Below are 19,965 nucleotides of genomic sequence, written 5' to 3'. Positions count from 1 at the left end.
TCCCCAGGTGTAGCCCATCTTCTTGGTGTATCCTTCCTCTCCCAGGGATGAGGTCTTTGGAGCTTCTGTTGGCGTTTCTGTAGCTCCGGGTTTTTATGGGATGGGGTTGCTAACCCCACGGCCACCCCTCCTCCTTTCACAGCCAGGCTTGGGACCGTCCATGGCAAAGTTATGTCTCTTCTATCATTGGTTAATCTTGTTGCTCGAGCAGTTACCTCAAGTTCAATCCATCCTCCATCACTTCCCAAGCATGTTTTAACTTTTTCCAATTGTTCATTCTTTATACGAGAGACCTGGGTCAGTGGTGTTGGGTCATCACTATGGAGAAATCACATCCAACCTTAATTCCATCTGATGTGCGTACTACTCCCATGGGAAGGGCATTCTGAAGCAGAAACTTGGTAGGACCTCCCCATTGTCAATGAGGGGATTAAAGTTAACTATTTCACTGCCAAATCCCCAGATGACTCAACATGTTGGAGGGATTCGAGACCACATATGCTGGAATCTGGAGCAGCCATTCTCAACTGGGGCGGTATGGCCCCCTTGGGGGGGCCCTGGCACACTTGAAGGGGGCCACTGACTGAAAACTGTGAGAAGGGGAGCCCCAAGGGTTTATGGGGGCCCTGGTAACTGAACTGATGAAATACCCAAGCAGCAACCTTCATTGGAGTCAATAGTTTCCCTCCTATTTATAATATCTTTCCAACACACCGTTTGAATTCAGCGCACCTGGTAAATTCATTGCTTAAGCTCCTCCTACACAGCCTCACTTCAGAGTCAGTCGCGAATCAGACTGCACCGTGTCAACGTATTCAATTAAGGGTTCTCACATCCATTCTCGCCATACTTCGTTCTCCGAAGATCAGCGTGTCTTGCTAGGCCTTTGTCAAGCCTAGTATCTTTAAAGTATGTGTGTTTGGATATATTATACGTTAAGGTAGGTTGTGAAAAATGCTTATTACTGCATATGAAGTCACCGGAAAAAAAAATCCCTGGCTCCGGGCGACAGCATTTTTTTGTTAGTAATGTATCTGTATTTTGTGCGCTTATTATTTTCAGAAATAATTTTATCTACGAGTTCCTTAGTGGAAAAAAAAGTGTTGGCAGTATTCAGTGGAATACTTATCGTATGGTTTCATTACATCTCCGCAAAACCCATCTTTGCCCATGTGTTTCAACTGCATGACTACATTGTCAAATGAAAGCATGAAGCCAAGCAAATTGAAAAAACATTTGGATACCTCACATCCAGAGAAGGAGGATAAACACTTAAATTTCTTCAAAAACCTTCAAGATAATTTCGAGAGAAGGCCAACGCTGAAACAAATGCTTACTCAAACGTCACAGAAATTAGAGAAGGGTCTTGTTGCATCATACAAAATTAGTAAACTGATTGCTAAAACTGGAAATGCTCACAACATTGGTGAGTCGCTTATCCTGCCTTCAGTGTCCATAATAATGTCTGATGTCATGAATTTGAGTGCCAAAGAAACAATTCAGGCAATTCCTTTGAGTAATTCTACTGTTGCCAGAAGAATTGATGAGATGGCATGGGACACTGAAGAGGGATTGGTCAGTTCATTACAATCCAAGAAATTCTCTTTACAATTAGACGAAACTACTTTACAAGATAATGATGCTCTTCTCATGGCTTATGTGAGATTCTGGAACGGAAACGAATTGATGGAAGAGATGTTGTTTGCCAGGAGGATTAAAATGGATACTAAGGATGAGAGGGGATCTGATTGAAACATACAAGATTATTAAGGGATTGGACACACTGGAGGCAGGAAACATGTTCCCGATGTTGGGGGAGTCCAGAACCAGAGGCCACAGTTTAAGAATAAGGGGTAGACAATTAGAACGGAGTTGAGGAAAAACTTTTTCACACAGAGGGTTGTGGTTCTGTGGAATGCTCTGCCTCAGAAGGCAGTGGAGGCCAATTCTCTGGATTCTTTCAAGAAAGAGTTAGATAGAGCTCTTAAAGATAGCAGAGTGAAGGGATATGGGGAGAAGGCAGGAAAGGGATCGAAAAGCTACAGAACCTCAGGGATGTGTGCTTGGGCAGAGTAGCTCTTGGGAGATGAAGAACATCACTGGCTTCAATCAGCCTAGCTGCAGAGTTTGGGAATGCAGCCATGAATGGGTTAATGAGTTAATCTAATTCTTCGATAGGTTCAACAGTTGCCTTCCTGTTCACACCCCCCTCAGCACACCAATCAAGGTGCCGAGGCACCCAATGCTCCCTCAGCACCAATGCCTCTCCTCCTCCCCCCTGACAGGAAAGGAATGGAGGGTTATGGGCTAAGTGCAGGTCGGTGGGACTAGGTGAGACTAAGAGTTTGGCACAGACTAGAAGGGCTGAGATGGCCTGTTTCCGTGCTGTAATTGTTATATGGTTATAAAGGACTGTCTATTTTTGAAGAAGTTGGAAGTTACTTAAGTGAGAACAATATTCCAATGGAGAATATAATTGCTTGTGCAACTGATGGTGCCACTTCTATGGCTGGTCGATACAGAGGATACGTCGCCCATCTAAAAAGAGTTATACCTTCTGTCTTTACTATTCATTGCATCATTCACAGGGAGCACCTAGTAGCTAAAAACTTAGGAGGACGTCTCAATCTTTCGCTTTCAGTTGTCATAAAGGCTGTAAACTTCATCAAATCCCATGCCCTTCAGGATCGTCTTTTCCAGCAGCTATGTGAAGAAAATGATGAAGACTTCCGGATGCTGTTGCTGCATACCGAGGTGAGGTGGCTTTCCAAAGGAAACTGTCTTCAACGTTTTGTTACACTCTGGGACACCAGTTTCCTTCACATCTGATAAAGAGCATGGAGAAAGACTCGTTGATGCTAAGGTGGACACATTTTATCTGGCAGCTATCTTTCAGAAACTTAATTTGTTAAACAAGACCTTACAGGGTAAAAACAGTAACCTTGTAGATTGTAAGGAAGCCATTGCTTCTTTCCTTACGAAACTCGAAGTCTATTGCCACAATATGGAACGTCGGGAATTTTTATAATTTCCAAATCTGAAGATGATCGCAAAGGCACTGAAGGACGATGACCTTACTGCTTATGTGAAACATCTCAAGCAGATACACAGGATATGCAAGAAAGATTTAATGACCTGTTACATCCCGGATTGGATTTTGAATCCATTTGAAGTACAACCCACCCAAGTTGAGGCAGAAATTCAAGAGAGTTTGATTGATCTTCAGAGTGAAATATAACTGCACATTGTCAGTTCAGTCAATTTCAAAAAGATTTTTGGATCAAGAGTGATCTGCTGAATAAATTTACAACACTGTGGGAAAAAACCCAAAGATTTTTTAATTGCCTTTCCCTCAACATATTTGGTTGAGAGCAGATTCTGCAAGGTAGTTTCCTTGACAAAATCCAGGAACAGAATTGTCTAATTTGGAGCCTGATATCATGAAACTTGCAGAAAAGCACCAAGCTCAAGGATCGCATTAGGCCTGATGGATGTTTAATTTCATACAGCCTTTTTTAAGTTTTGTCTAGTTTGTTGGAATGTTCAGGTTTTCTTGGTGTTCAATAATACGTGATTTTCTGTCTATCTGTTTCTGTTGTATCCCTGTTTGAAAGGAGGGCCCTGGAACCTGAGAAGAGCTCCTAAGGGGGCCGTGGCCAAAAAACGGTTGAGAATCACTGATCTAGAGCAACATAAAGAGTGCTGGAGGAACTCAACGAATCAGACAATGTCTTTGGAGGGAAATGAACAGTTGACATTTTGGGTCACAGCCCTTCATCAGTGGCTAGGTGAAGGGACTCAATCCACTGAGCTCCTCCAGCACTTTTTGGTATTAACTCAGCATGTTCCCGGTTTTCAAACCTGAAAATGCCACTACAATTTAATAGTCGATAGGAAAAGCCAGATAGAGCTTTTTTATTGTGTTGCAAAGTAACTAAATGTAGAGCATATGTTCAAAGTAAATTTTATTATCAAAGTACATATGTCATCATATACAACCATAAGATTCACTTCCTTATGTGAATACTCAGCAAATCTATAGAATAGTAACTATAATAGAATCAATGAAAGATCAACCAGAGTGCAGAAGACAACAAACAGTGCAAATGCAAATATAAATAAATAGCAATAAATAATGAGAACATGAGATAATGAGATAAAAAGAAGAGTCCTTAAAGTGAGATCATTGGTTGTGGGAACATTTTAATGATGGGGCAAGTGAAGTTGAGCAAAGTTATCCCTCTTGGTTCAAAAGCTGAAGGTTGAGGGGTAATAACTGTTCCTTAACCTGGTGGTGAGAGTCCGGAGGCTCCTGTACCTTCTTCCTGACGGCAACAGCGAGAAGAGGGCATTGCCCGGGTGGTGGGAGTGCTTGATGACGGATGCTGCTTTCCTGCGACAACGCTCCGTGTAGATGCGCTCAATTGTGGGGAGAGATTTACCCGTGATGGACTGGGCTGTATCCACTACCTTTTGTAGGATTTTCCATTCAAGGGCATTGATGTTTCCATACCAGGCCGCGATGCCAACAGTCAATATATTCTCCACCACATATCTATAGAAGTTTGTCAAACGATCTTCATCACTGTGTTTCATGGGAAGATGAGTCAGAGTCATCCAGCACAGAAGCAGGTCCTTTGGCCACTATATCCATATCAACAAATACATATTTATAGTAACTGCAGGTTATCAGTTTTGGCTGGTACTTTTCTCAAACAGACTTTGACACAGAGTGCAAAATTAAGCTCGGGTATGTGAGAGCTTGACAGAGGAGGACAGGAGAACTGAAAGGTTTACAAGTCAGAGAGGGAACCCAGGTCATAAGCAAGTGCACCAGTTGGCAATGAAGGAACAACAAGAGGCCAGAATTAGAGTTGCAAAGCTCCTGATGCACTGATAGTCAGAAGATGTGTGGAGATCAGTCGAGTGAGACTTTAACTGGCTAGCGTTTCCACAGTAAAAATGATCAAAAAATTCCTTCTTGAGGTATTACAGAAGTCAATTTAATACACAACCACTTGAGCCACACAGGGCAGCAGACCACTGATTCAATTCTCTGTGGCCTTAGCTGGAGGCATAGTAGCATCGCGGTTAACGCACCAGCAACCCAGGTTCAATTCCTGCCGCTGTCTCCAAGGAGTTTGTACGTTCTCCCCATGACCACACACGTGGTTTTCTTCAGGATGATCTGGTTTCCTCCCACATTCCAAAGACATATGGACTAGTAAGGGTTAGCAAATTGTGGGCATGCTATGTCATGCTGGAAGCATGGCAACACTTATGGACTGCCCAGAGCCCATCCTCCGACTGCAATGGTCATCGACACATTTCACTGTATGTTTTGATGTACATGTGACAAGTAAAGATAATCTTTAAGTCAGAATGCTGGAATTTAAGGGTAAGCTAGGAAATAGACAAACCTATTGAGAGCAATACTAACAGGACAAAAGCTGTGCGATAGAACACAAGGGTGGAGGAGGCTCATGTGGAACATTATTTTTTATATATCAAAATAAACCTTATTCATTGCTTCAAACTTATTTATAGAAATAAACTTTGTAATTCCTCTTCATTCTTACATTTACAGTCAATACTTTCAGTTCTAGTCAGTTACTTTTTGTACAACCATTAGGACTGTTACCACTCATGTGGCCCTTTCGGGTAGTAAGCTAACACAAGCACAGATCATTGGGGCTGAATAGCTAATTTCTACATCCATGATCTGATTAATTCTATGCAATTAGTATTTACGACTTAAAGTGACTTGGGTTCTAAACAAAAATAGAAGGTCATTTTTAATTTCCATCTGTGACTTTTTGCTAAAAGGAATGAAACTGTAATGATACGCAAAAGGCAATACTCAGGCTGATGAATTCTGTATTTGCAATGTTTTATAATAACTAAGGTTTGCAGAAAAAGAAAAGCCAAATGTAGTTGAAGCAAGATGAGGCTTCCATCTGAAATCAACACGTTTAAGAGTGAAAAGGGATAAAAGAAATTAAATTGGATAGAAGACTACTGCATCTAGCTAGGCTTCTCATGGGCCACATTACCCTGACTTTTTGTTGGGAAGCTGTAACAAGAGCAGTTAATCTACCAATTGTGCACATAATTGTAAAAGCCTTAAGGGGTGACAGCAAAGAAAACCTCCTCAGAGTGGAGGGGCATTGTGCTTTGAAACTCCATACCCCCACCCCACACACCTCTTCAGGACTGAGATATCATGAAGTTGCATAAAAACAAATGTTCCATAGCCTCCCAACTACAGTTTTAATGCTAATGTACTAATATCCAATCACATAGAGGAATGTTTGAAAAGGAGCTTTTGCTCATAAATTTGCTTCAAACTAGTTGTTTTACGACTCAGAGACACAAAGGTTATGGTTACCCTTTAGCCATCTGTGGAGCACTGTGATAATTCTGCAGAATATATGGCCACCTTAAACGCTTCTCCTTTAGCTTCAGTGCCCTTGGGTGAAGGAGGCATTTAAGAAAATCAGCCCACTGGGCTCATACACCGAAATGCTGAGCAGTGACACGCAGCAGGTAGTGCTGCCACCTCACTGCCACAGGTTTGATCCTGACCTCCGGTGCTGTCTGCATGGAATTTGAGTGTTTCCTCAATTTCCACCCACATCTCAAAGGACATGTTCACAGGTTTATGGCTACATAAATTACTTCCTATAGGCCAAACTAAGGGATTGCTGGGTATATGGGAGAGTAGCAGTTATGAGGAAATAAATAGAGAAATTGGATTGATGAGATTGTTCTGAGAGCCAGAATCAGCTAATGTCCTTTGTAAAGAAATATGTGGTGACTCAATGAAGGTGCTGTAATGTCACCATCAACCAAGAATGTAAATCCTTTGAGTTAACACCTTCAGGAGGAGAATGGAAAAAAAACTAAATACTGCACCATTGCTAAAGGATTGGACAGCTGAAACCTGGCCCCCTCTCTCATCCCAATTCCAGGCTCCATTCCTTTCCCAACAGGCAGGATACTGGGCTGTTGATTCCCAGTCCCGCACCATAGCCACCATACCCCTTCCCAAAGCCTCAGCACCAACTCCACACACCCCATCCTAAAGAGCCCCAGCTCCAAATATATTAGGTCAAACCCCGCCCCAAATTCATGCACCCCACCCCAAACACATCCCCAATCCAGAAGTTCTGCCCACAAACCTTGCCCCAAACATGCAAGCCCGTAAACCCACCCCAAACTCTGCCAACTGCCCCAGCTCCAAATATCCTCAGCCCAAACCCCACCCCAGATTCACACATCCTCCCCGAACACCCCAGACCATAAACCCCACTCTAAACTTCATCCCAAACAGCGCAGGCTCCAAACACCAACCCAAATCCCACTGAAAACTGCTCCAGCCTACAAAATCCCATCCCAAACAGGTCCAGCCCTAATGCCACATTGTCCCATCCAAAAGCAGCCCACAACCCCAACCCAAAAAAAATCAAGGTCCTGATCCACACAGCACACTACCTCCAAAGGCAGGGCCTGGCTCTTTCAATGCCCAGGCCCAACAAGTGTCCTTGCTCCTATAGATAGGCAAGCCTCTGCTTCCCTCCCCCCTCCAACAGCAAAGCCCTACCCCCTCACACTTGTACTTGAACAGTTCTGGCCCTTTAAAACAAACACTCTATCAAACAAGACGTTTGAAGAAATTGTTACAGTTTTACAAAATCACTTGAGCTCTAAGCCGCTGGTAATAGTTGAGAAATTTAGATTTTACAAAAAGAACCAGTCAAAAGATGAAAGACTTTCTGAATACATTGCAGAACTGCGCAAACTTGCCCAGTACTGTGATTTTAGAGATGGAATTTCTGATGCATTAAGGGACAGGCTTGTATGTAACAGGCATAGTTTAAGCACTCAAAAGAGGCTGCTATCTGAAAGAGACCTAACCTTAGAATGGGCATTAAATATTGCAATATCGTTAGAGACTGCAGCAAAGGATACAGCTGAACTACAGAAAAGGAGATTAGAATGTGTTATACACGAATGTCCCTGAATGGTACAAAAAGCCAAAGATGTTATCAATGTGGAAAATCCTCCCATGATGCAAATGACTGTTGGTTCAAAGAAAAAGTCTGCAGAAAGTGTCGCAGACAAGGTCACAGAGAGACTATGCATCATCATCAGAAAGCACAATTGAGTGAAAAGTCTCAAACACAAAACTAAGCAAATGCATAAAATTACCAACTGTAAAACAGACTCAGACAACGTAGAGTCTGACAAAGGTGAACTGTCACGCCTAGAACTATATAGTATTACTGAAGCAGATCACAAAATCATCTGGATCACAATAGATGTATGTGGTGTAAAACTGAAAATGGAGCTGGATACAGGGTTAGCTTTGTCTGTAATTCCAGAGGCTGACTACAACAGACTGTTTTCTAAGATACCATTACAGAAGACCTCAGTGATGCTAAAGACTTACATAGGTGAAAAAAAATGTCCTCCAAAGGCAAACTGAAAGTGAAGGTGACGACTGGAGGCCAAATGCAACAGTTATATGTTTATGCATTGAAAAGTGAAGGGCCAGCACATTTTGGACGTGAATGGTTGGAAAAAATCTAACCAGACTGGCACTCAATCAAAGCTCTCAGTGTGGCACCAACAGGCAACTACAGCCCAAATGGTAGCACTAACCAGAGACTGTTGCAGCTGCTTAATGCTAATGAAAGATGTTTGAGAAGGGAATAGATAAACAGACTGAGAACTTGGCCAAAAGCTGTTCAGGATGTCAAAAATTTCAAAATGCACCCCTGCAAGCACCATGAAACCCATGGGAATGACCGTAGTCACCATGGCAGAGTACATATTGAATTTCTGGGCCATTGTTCTGATTGCTGTGGATGTTCACTCGAAGTTGCTGGAGGTTACACCAATGAAGTCTACCACCTCAGCAAAGACCGTCTCCACTCTGAGGACTATCTTCACTGGAAAAGGCTTTCTAGAACAAATTGTGAGCGACAATGGACCACAATACACATCAGAAGAATTCTGACTATTCATGAAGAAAAATGGCATCAGATATTTCAAGTCAGCTCCTCACCACCCAGCAACGAATAGGTCAGCTGGAAGGTTTATCCAAACTTTCAAGAAGTCCATTAAAGACTTGGACAAGGAAGACATTACTCTACAGCACAAGGTGGACTATTTCCTTTTTGTGTATTGAATCTCTGTTCATGTGACGACAAATCAATCACCTGCATTGCAGTTGTTGAGCAGGAATCTGAGACCTCCTGAGACCAGATCTACGGAGGGAAGTGCAGAATAAACAGTTCAGCCACTTGCCAAGTGAATCAGCAAGGAGCTTTGAGATTGGACAGAAAGGCCTAGTGCATGATTACCGAGAAGACAAGTGGACACACGGTAGGATAGTTTCAAGAAATGGACCACTGACGTACATAAGGGATATTGGAGATCAGACATGGAGATGTCATGCGGACAAATACTGGATGCTCAGCCAAAGAACACACCCAAGTCAACTGCATCCAACAAGGACGAACACAATACAGTCACCGGACTTAACTCTCAGTGATGATGTCACTGACAGCAACGTGACATCGGAAACCAAGAACGTTTTCTGAGACCATCGCCCAGTAGTACTCACATCGACAGTGATGAAATGCTTTGAGAGGTTGGTCATGACTAGACTGAACTCCTGCCTCAGCAAGGACCTGGACCCATTGCAATTTGCCTATCGCCACAATAGGTCAACAGCAGATGCAATCTCAATGGCTCTCCACACAGCTTTAGACCACCTGGACAACACACAACACCTACGTCAAGATGCTGTTCATTGACTATAGCTCAGCATTTAATACCATCATTCCCACAATCCTGATTGAGAAGTGGCAGAACCTGGGCCTCAGTACCTCCCTCTGCAATTGGATCCTTGACTTCCTAACCAGAAGACCACAATCTGTGTGGATTGCTGATAACATATCCACCTTGCTGACGATCAACAATGGCACATCTCGGGGGTGTGTGCTTAGCCCACTGCTCTACTCTCTATATACACGTGACTGTGTGGCTAGGCATAGCTAAACACCATCTACAAATTTGCTGACGATACAACCATTGTTGGTAGAATCTCAGGTGGTGACGAGAGGGTGTACAGGAGTGAGATATGCCAACTAGTGGAGTGGTGTCACAGCAACAACCTGGCACTCAATGTCAGTAAGATGAAAGAGCTGATTGTGGACTTCAGGAAGGGTAAGATGAAGGAACACATACCAATCCTCACAGAGGGATCAGAAGTGGAGAGAGTGAGCAGTTGCAAGTTCCTGGGTGTCAAGATCTCTGAGGATCTAACTTGGTTCCAACATATCGATGTAGCTATAAAGAAGGCATGACAGTGGCTATACTTTATTAGGAGTTTGAAGAGATTTGGCATGTCAGCAAATATACTCAAAAACTTCTATAGTTGTACTGTGAAGAGCATTCTGACAGGCTGCATCACTGTCTGGTATGGAGGGGCTACTGCAAAGGACCGAAAGAAGCTGCAGAAGGTTGTAAATTTAGTCAGCTCCATCTTGGGTACTAGCCTACAAAGTACCCAGGACATCTCCAGGGAGCGGTATCTCAGAAGGGCAGCGTCCATTATTAAGGACCTCCAGTGCCCAGGGCATGCCCTTTTCTCACTGTCACCATCAGGTAGGAGGTACAGAAGCCTGAAGGCACACACTCAGTGATTCAGGAACAGCTTCTTCCCCTCTGCCATCAGATTCCTAAATGGACATTGAAGCTTTGGACACTACTTCACTTTTTAAAAAAAACATAACAGTATTTCTAAGATAACAGTATTTAGAACATAACAGTCCTGACGAAGGGTCTCGGCCTGAAACATCGACTGTACCTCTTCCTAGAGATGCTGCCTGGCCTGCTGTGTTCACCAGCAACTTTGATGTGTGTTGACAGTATTTCTATTTTTGCACATTTTAAAAAAATCTATGTAATTGATTTACTAGTTTATTATTTTTTAATTTTATTATTGTTTCTTCTCTGCTAGATTATGTATTGCATTGAACTGCTGCCAAGTTATCAAATTTCATGTCACATGCCAGTGATAACAAACCTGATTCTGACAAGACACCTGCCAAACCTGATGCCACTCCACACGCCCAGAGGCACTATCCTGAAAGAAACAGGGCGCTACCCAAAGACTGAATCTTTAGAACTGTGAAGTTAGTTATGGACTGTTATTGTGAAAGCATGTTTATTCACAATATGGGTTGTGAAAGGGAAATTTAATGTTTTGTACATATACAGTTGCATTAATCCAAAGGGGGAGGAAGTGTAATGTATGGATCTATTTGCTTTAGAGCAATGATTCTCCACTCCCCCCCCACTTTAGAACTATGTATTGATCTGTTGTCTGTACATGCATTGTTGTCTACGCATGCGCATTGCTCGCTCTCTCTCTCTTTGCAATATGAATACACCAGTTAAAGCTATCTCCCACGTGTGTGCTTTTATTTAATTGATATGTAGTTGCGCACAGACACAACAGTCATGGGAACGAGGGGGCAAAACAAGACCTGGGAAAGAGTCGAAAGGCAGCAGTTTGTGCAAGTATTTTTTTGTTGTTTCTTTGAGCAATAACTTGGAGTAGCATTGGGAAACAGAGCTGCTGACAAACCACAATGGGTTGATCCAGATTAAGCTTCATTCTTTCAACTAACACGAGGTCATAATGACAACAACAGTCTGCTCTTAATTGTGTAATCTGCATCCATGTGGACAATGCACATTCTGCTGTTGGGATGTCACTGACTGCATGCTTTCCCAGTTACAGTTTTAAAAAAAACTACTGAGAGAACTAACTGAGCGAGTCAAACAGTATTTGTGAGAAGGGAAATGTTGACATTTTGGACCAAGACCCTACATTAGATCTCAACCCAAATTGTTCAGAATTGCTTACTGGTTACATCACAGACTGGTATGGAAACCCAATTTCAGGAACTTGGTTCCAAAAATCTTTGTTTTGAAGTATTCTTAAGGTGACTATCAGAAATGCCACCTTCATTTGCTGGTTCATACAGGGTTCTGATTCCAACCCGGCTGAGGTGGCCATTTGAAAAGAAGATTCCACATGTCACCAAAAGATTTGACGAACTTGTATAAGATGCACAGTGAGAAGTATCCTGACTGCATCACAGCCTGTTATGGGATCACCAATGCCCAGGAAGAGAGACGTCTGCAGGAAGTGGAGGTACAGCTCTGTCCATCACAGGCAAAGCCACCCCCCCCCCCCACCATTGCGTACATTTACATGGAGCGCCGACACCAGAAAGCAGCGTCCATCATCAAGGGCCCCTACCATCCAGGCCGTGCTCTCTTCTCACTACAAAGAGAGATGCAGCAATCACAAAAAAGATGAAATAATTTAAGATTAAAACTGATGGGAAAATGGGACCGCTTTCTCAGATACCAGCAGTGGTAGAATAGGCTGAATTACTACCTTCTGTGCTGTGCAATTATGTGTGGCTCACTCCCTCAGAACTTGGGATGCATATAAAAGTATTCCACAGAATGACACAATCATTTCATTCTCATCATACTAACTGATTTTCTTTTTAAGATCCAAAGTTAGACCAATATTACCAATGAGATACTGAAACACTGAATAATAGGCTTCTACTACATTTTAACTCCATCCGTAAAAAAACAACAAAATCAATACCAGATTGACTGGGTTATTTCATTTTAATTGATCAGATGACCGCAGGCGATTGATGCAGGTCAGGATCCCGAATGGGACTCTTGCTGTAATTACAGCTGTTAGCATGCTTAATTGTGTCGTCTGGTCAGTTTCCAGTTCTCACCCCTTCAAATACACACATTCCAAACTGGGCAACTCTCCCCAAGAACAAACATCCAACAGGTATTACAATGTAGCAGACCAAATTCCCCAGAAATCGGGGAAGGTAAACACTGTTGATTAAGTAGATCCAGAATTTATAGGGTAGTGGTAACCACAAAATTTCCATTGTTCGACATCATCTGGTCAATATGCGACTTAACCGCCACAGCAGTGCAGAGCATTCTTAACGACTTTCTGAAATAACCTATAAAGGCGGCCAGTTCAAAGGTAATAAGGGAAGCACAATAAATGGTGGGAATTCTCACAATGCACATATTCCCAAATGAATAAAGTGTGACGTCTCATTCACTCAATTGGATTAAGCCTCTCTCTCCTGGAAAAGTTCAAAGTAAATTTATTATCAAAGTATATATCGCCATATTCAACCCTGAGATTTACTTTCTTGCAGGCATTCACAGTAAATACAAAGAAACACAATCTAATTAATGAAAGACTGCATGCAACAGGACAGACAACAACCACTGTGCAAATGCAAAAAAGTAATAATCAATAAGCAATAAATATTGAGAACAAGATGAAGAGTCCTTGAAAGCGAGTCCATAGGTTATGGGTACAGTTCAGTGATGGCGCAAGTGAAGATGGTTGAAGGCTAATAACTGTTGGATACAGGACCTTTGGCTCATTTTAGTTCGTACCAATAATGAAGCATCCATTTACACTAATCGCATGCTGTCCGATGCCATTCCATTAACACCTTTCAGATTCTACACATCCTGCACACTAAGGAGCAATTTAACCCATCCAACACTGATATGTAGTTCTCACCACAAGATCCCCTGCCCTATCAGTATAATCCCAGCTCAAGGACCCAATAACAATGGTGCCACAGTCTCAAAATAAGAGATTTGGCCTCTCAGAAATGAGAGGAAGAGAAAGTTCTTTCCCCGTTTTGAAATTTTGAGATCAACTCACCAAGAAGCCAGTGGGGGCTGAACAGACTACTACATTGTGAGAACTAAGAAACAGTCATTGAGTTCAATAGTTTTGTGGACATTAAGGGAAATAGTCAGGGTCAAGTGCAGGAAGGTGACACTAATGTAGAATAGTGAAGGTGGGAAGGAAGCCAAATGGCATACTCCTGTTTCTCTTTCTTTTCTCCTGTGCTCCGTCACTTGGTCAGTAGTCAATTGGAAGCAACAATCAGAAAAAGTGGAAAAGTCACAGCATGGAAAGAGGACCTTCAGTCTATGCCAATGATGAAGCATCCATTTACATTAATTCCATGTTATCTGGCTCCTTTTCATTAACTCCCCCAGATTCTACATGACCTGCACAACACTAGGGCCAATTTTTAACCCACCAAACCCCCGGTTTGCCACAAGTTTCCCTGCTCTCTCTGCATAATCCCAACCTAAGGCAACAATAACAATGGTTTCAGAGTCTCAAAATAAGGGGGTTGTCCATTCAGGTAAGTTATGGCTCTTCAAATAAGATCTGCTTAAATATGGTGAAGTTTCCTGTCTCTAAAATCCTTTCAGGCTCTGAGCTCCAGGCCTCTACATTGTCAACAGCACCTGGTTGTGCCTGAATTCCGTATCAGACCTATTAGTGTCAATCCAAAATTTATAGGGTCATAGAGCACCCAGCAATGAAACATAGCTCATAGAAATCTGACAACTGAAAATACCTTAGAAACATAGAAAATCTACAAGCACAATATAGGCCCTTTGGCCCACAAAGCTGTGCCAAACTCGTCCTTACCTTAGAACTACCTAGGCTTACCCATAGCCCTCTATTTTTCTAAGCTCCTTGTACCTATCCAGGAGTCTCTTAAAATACCCTGTTTCCACCTCCACCACTGTCGCTGGCAGCCCATTCCACACACTCAACACTCTCTGCGTAAAAAAACCTATCCCTGACATCTCCTCTGTACCTACCTCTAAGCACCTTAAAACTGTGCCCTTTCATACTAGCCATTTTAGCCTTGGGAAAAAGCCTCTGACTGTCCACATAATCAATGCCTCTCATCTTGTACACCTCTATTAGGTCACCTCTCATCCTCGTCGCTCCAAGGAGAAAAGGCCGAGTTCACTCAACCTATTCTCAAAAGGCATGCTCCCCAATCCAGGCAACATCCTTGTAAATCTCCTCTGCACCCTTTCTGACGCTTCCACGTCCTTCCTGTAGTGAGGCGACCAGAATTGAGCACAGTACTCCAAGTGGGGTCTGACCAGGGTCCTATATAGCTGCAACATTACCTCTCGATTAGCAGGTCCTAAGGTGACCTCAGAAACCAGCACAGTCTTAACATAAATTACATGCTGAAGTACTGAACTACTTACTTTTTTTTATATAAAGGTTCTTTTCTACATCCTTACGGCATTCAAGCTCAATGCATTATGACTGCAGCATATGGTTTTTTCAGAAGCCAGTCTTTACTGGCACTTTTTCAGACATAGTACTACACACAGAAAAACAGACTCAAAAACTTGGTATACTGACACCAACAATGGAGCAAAGGACAGACCCAATCAATATGGCAAGTCACGGAGGCTTAGAGCATCTAAACAGCCCTTTGATCCACTAACTTTGTGCCGAGCATCAACCATTCATTCACACTAATCCTACGTTTAAACCATTTTGATTCTCTGCACATTTTAATCAACTCACCCCAGATTCTATCATTCACCTGCCCAGTAGCTGCAATTTACAGTGATCAACCAACTTACCAAATTTCACATCTTTTGAGATTTCGGAGAAAACCCACATTATAGGGAGAATATGCAAATTCTATAGGGCAACACCCAAGTTCAAGATTTAACGTAGATATCTAAAGTTTGAAGCAGTGAATCTACCAGCTGTGCCAAAGACATTGGTGGACCAGTCATTGCTAGAAGATAGCTCCTAAGAAGGCGGTGCAGTACCATAACAAGCTCAATAAATTAGTTTTTAAGTATTTAATTCATGCAAACATGGAAAGCACACCAGGATCCCATAAGCGCTAAAGATATATTCATCGCTGATGCTGGTGATTGAAGGTGGAACATTGCCTTACAACATGAACTTCTCTATCAGAATGAATCACTAAGAGGCACTGTAGTAATGCACCATTCCCCGGTGCAACAGTGCAATTTCTGTCCATATTATGTGCTCAAATACCAGACTGGATCAAACATCCTGGTTCAAAACATAAAGGCTCTACATCTGTGGTTAGAAAGATAGCAGGATGTCATCTTTGCTCAAAAATTTACTCATTTCAGCCCAACTGTAGTTGGGTGTCATTGAATAATTTGGGCTCAGGAAGCATGAGAAGGGAGTTCAATTCCAGTCCTCACTTACAATCACCCTGGCTGGAATTGGTGTCTAAGTGTAGACAAGGGGCAAGCACCAGAATTTGCCCAACATCCAGGCACACTGGGTGAGGAACTGCTGCTTGGATGTTTCCTGAGCTCTGCCAATATTTTCCATTGCTTATGAAGGCAAAAAACTGAGGGATATAAACCACATGCAGGCTAAGGTATAGATTACATTTGGCATCACGGTAAGCATGTATATCCTAGGCCCAAGGCCTTCTTCCTGTTTTGTACGATTGCACATTATGAATCAGCAAAAAATAGGGGAAAGGTGAGGAAAATGTGTAGGAGGACTCGAGAAAGAATGAGGGAGGACTCCTGGTTGAAGAAGATGGGAAGAGCAAGGTAAGAGAGGTGCAGGAACACAAACAAGTGCTGGCTGGATCAGACGCGGCAAGGATTAAACACAAATAGCTGATGCAAAAGTACACTGCTCCTCGCAAAGCCTGTAAGGTGACATTGTGCTTACATGAAGCAAAGGGAATTAGTGAACTAGGGCCAGTTTAAGGCGGCACAAACAAAATTTACTTTTCGAGTAGTGAAGTAATATTGCCCATACATCCTTGCTTGCTCTGCCCATGCAGACTAGCAAACTTCTAGCCTAGCCCCTTCTTTGGAGCCATCCAGACATGTTAGATACCAAAGAACAGATAGGCAGGGAAACTAGCCGCCACCTCACCTTGTTCCACCTCCTCACTGTGGACTGCATTCAATCTGCAACTGTGGCTGGCCATCTCAGCCACAAGGGTTAAATTTGCAAATGAAAAATATAAAAGCTGCTGATTAGAAAGGCAGCTTGCAACTGAACTGTGTTGCCTGATTATTGCCGCCTCTCAACCCAGTTTAAATACTGCTCTAGGTGGGTACTATATCTGTAAAATAAAAAGGTTGCCAGCAGTGGGGAAGAGAGAGCAGAGGGTGAAAGGAGATGTTGAATGAAGTGTTTTTCTTTAAAATAACAGCTGTGAGTAGGAACGGCCACTGAAGCAGCCTTCACATTCCTTCGACCCAAGGGGCAAGTCTGTCCTAGAACGGATTGCTCAGAACAAACAAACACAGAATGAAGTCGGGACCTCTAGCAAGCTGCTAGTAATTAAGTTGGCCTGTAAACAGCTCAGAGGAACACTTCAAAGGGGGAGGGGGCAGCTAATCCTCCAAAAGCCCCTCTCTCTTCAACTGACACAGCTCCTAAACTCAAAAACCATGAGCAAGGCAGCGAATGTTTCTTCTCATCAACATGTACATGTTAGTGTGGTAATGTGCATCATAAAAGAACAACAACTACACCTCTGTTACGAGCAACACTGAGGCTGCAATTCCCTGCAATTCATCTTTTGCTCTTGCTCCCCGCTACTCTCAAGGGAGCCTATTTCACACTCAGGTGTGAGCAGGGCTGCCGACTCTCCAGGAATGTTGGGACGCTGCTCCTAACAAAACCAGGAAGAAATCACACGGAAGACATTTACAGATCTCCTTTAGTTGCTTGTTAAGCTTTGAGAGAGATAAAAAGGGGAAAGGAGAGCGAAAGAGAGGAAAAGGTAGGGAGAACAGGATTGCACTGTAATGTAAAGAAATAAGCAATGCTCCAACAGGCAATGCAAGCTATCAGATTCAGAACCACAGTGGGTGATAGCTCCATTGGCTGCTCAGTGGATAAAGTTAGCATTTCTTCCACTATGTCAAAATGCTGCAAGAGCAACAACGGTCATGGTATTGCTACTGACGACCAAAAATTACAGATAGCAAAGCAAAAATTAAAATGCAGAATGCTGGAAACACTCAGCTGGGCAGGTAGATTCTATAGGAAAAGGTACAGTGAAAGTGATGCAGGTGAAAGACATTTCATCAAAAAATGGCAAGTTTTGATGAAGAATCTTCAACCTAAAATTGCTCCCCTTTCCAAAACATTTCTTTTTTGGTGAGTCTAGTACATGAGAATGTACCTCAGGAAAAGGCACTAGACATCTCAGTGATTTTTAGTGTTTGAGAACTGTGGATCTTTGGAATTCTCCACTTCAGAAGCCTGTGGATACTCAATCAGCATCAATATTATTCCCTTGAATTATGAAGGAATATAGGGATGGGTGGGAAGGGAGAGTCAGCAGAGGCTCAGCAATTAGATTACAGCATATGCAAAAGGTGCATTACTTGGAAAAAGTGATCATTTCACATTATGGCTCTCATTCTCCTCAGCGGCCGAGAAGACGCTCTATATGACCTTGGGCATTTGCTACAACGTTTCAAGTGGGCTTGAACCATTGTGTGCTAATTGCAAGACAGGGCAGGTGTCACTCTGCGATGTGCACACCACACAGGTGGAAAACATTTGCGCTGGTAGAATCTGGAGATATTGACCCAGCGGTTCTTCGAAAGTCAAGAATGAGGCATAAAACTTGGTGATTACGGCTCTTTTATTAAGTGCTACAAGAACAAAGAACAAACAAGGAAAAGACAACAAAGAAAAATAAGTTGTCGTCATCTCATACTCAGACTAGAGATAAAGCACATTTCAGTGATAAGCTGTGACCTATGAAATAGCCAGATTCATGTGGTGTGACACCTGCTGCAGAAAAACTGAGAAGCTTCTGGAAAATATAGAATCAGCTGTACTACAACTACTGGAACATTTACTGAACAATTATACATCTATAGATGTTTATATAAAAATCATAAGCACAGGAAAGTTAAACTACATGTAAAATACAAGAAAAAGAGCAATTGTACACCCTAATCCAACAGGCCACGTTCCAACATCCGCAGTTTTTTTGTCTTCCACGCAGAACTGCATTTCTTTAAACACTGCCTGTTACGCTGCTCGTGCTTGGGGCAGCAATGAAGGTCCTCCATCTCTGGTGGTGTCCAAGAGCTTCCTGGAGGAACGTGTAAAGGGAAGTAGTGTGATCTCTTCCACACTGACATGTACCTACCTACCTACCCACCTCACCATGTAGCTGATTGAATCATACATAATTTACTGAAAAGTTTGAAGAGACTTGCATGGACATCTTAAGCTAAACCAGGAGGAACAAGGCGCGACCGTGCTGCCCTCGTTAGGGCTTTAAAAGGAGAGTTCCAAAGAGAGGTGCCATCATTGGTTCCACCTGCGGCAGACCAAGGCCAGAGAGAGAACAAGGGGCAAATGCTGAAAGCGAGTAGAGTCAGAGCAATGCCAAAAGACAGGGTGGGGAAAATTTGCAAGAGATTAGAAAGACAAAGGGGTAAAGCAAAGTAAGCAATGCAGGATGGGAATACACATCAAAAGGTGTTGCCCCTGACATCTGGTTCCCGATTCTAGTCAAATTTAAGTGTTATTGTGAGATTTACAAAGCATCGGGGTCAATTTATCGGGGTGAAGTCAAGAGGCAAGAAGTCCAGAGAGGACAAACGACATGAATTGTGTTTTGTGGTAAAAATGATAATTAACTAAGAGTAATTAAAGGGAAGATAACAAAAATGCTGAGGGCAGTTCAAATTGCAACTCAATTGAGAGGCTTCTTGTACACATAAATGTTTGTCAACAACAGGGCAAGTACAGATTGAATCATAGCCTTGAGTTCTCTGATCTGCTATTAATTACTTCACATTGAACAAATAAATAAGATCTTTTCAGCTGTTATACCAGAGAGGAGGGGGGTAGTCAAACAGTTTATTGTGCTCACAAGCCAAAGCATCAGGTTTTGCTTACAACTGTTTAAAATCGTCTATAAGTACCTATAATGTGCAGTCTTCCAAGACCCAAGTTCAGCCAACTTACGAGGCTGTGGT

The 19,965-nt window shown here is 42.6% G+C and overlaps 1 protein-coding gene across 2 annotated transcripts in view; it reads right to left on the bottom strand.

The window, feature by feature from the left end:
* Positions 1–19,965, bottom strand: part of zbtb16a (zinc finger and BTB domain containing 16a) — a 275,933-nt gene that overhangs the window by 167,323 nt on the left and 88,645 nt on the right. The window lies entirely within an intron of this gene.

The sequence above is a fragment of the Mobula hypostoma genome, chromosome X2 (assembly GCF_963921235.1).
Source record: "Mobula hypostoma chromosome X2, sMobHyp1.1, whole genome shotgun sequence".
NCBI classification, from domain to species: domain Eukaryota; kingdom Metazoa; phylum Chordata; class Chondrichthyes; order Myliobatiformes; family Myliobatidae; genus Mobula; species Mobula hypostoma.
The sequence above is the reverse complement of the archived record's forward strand: the minus strand, read 5'-3'. Positions and strand labels throughout refer to the sequence as shown.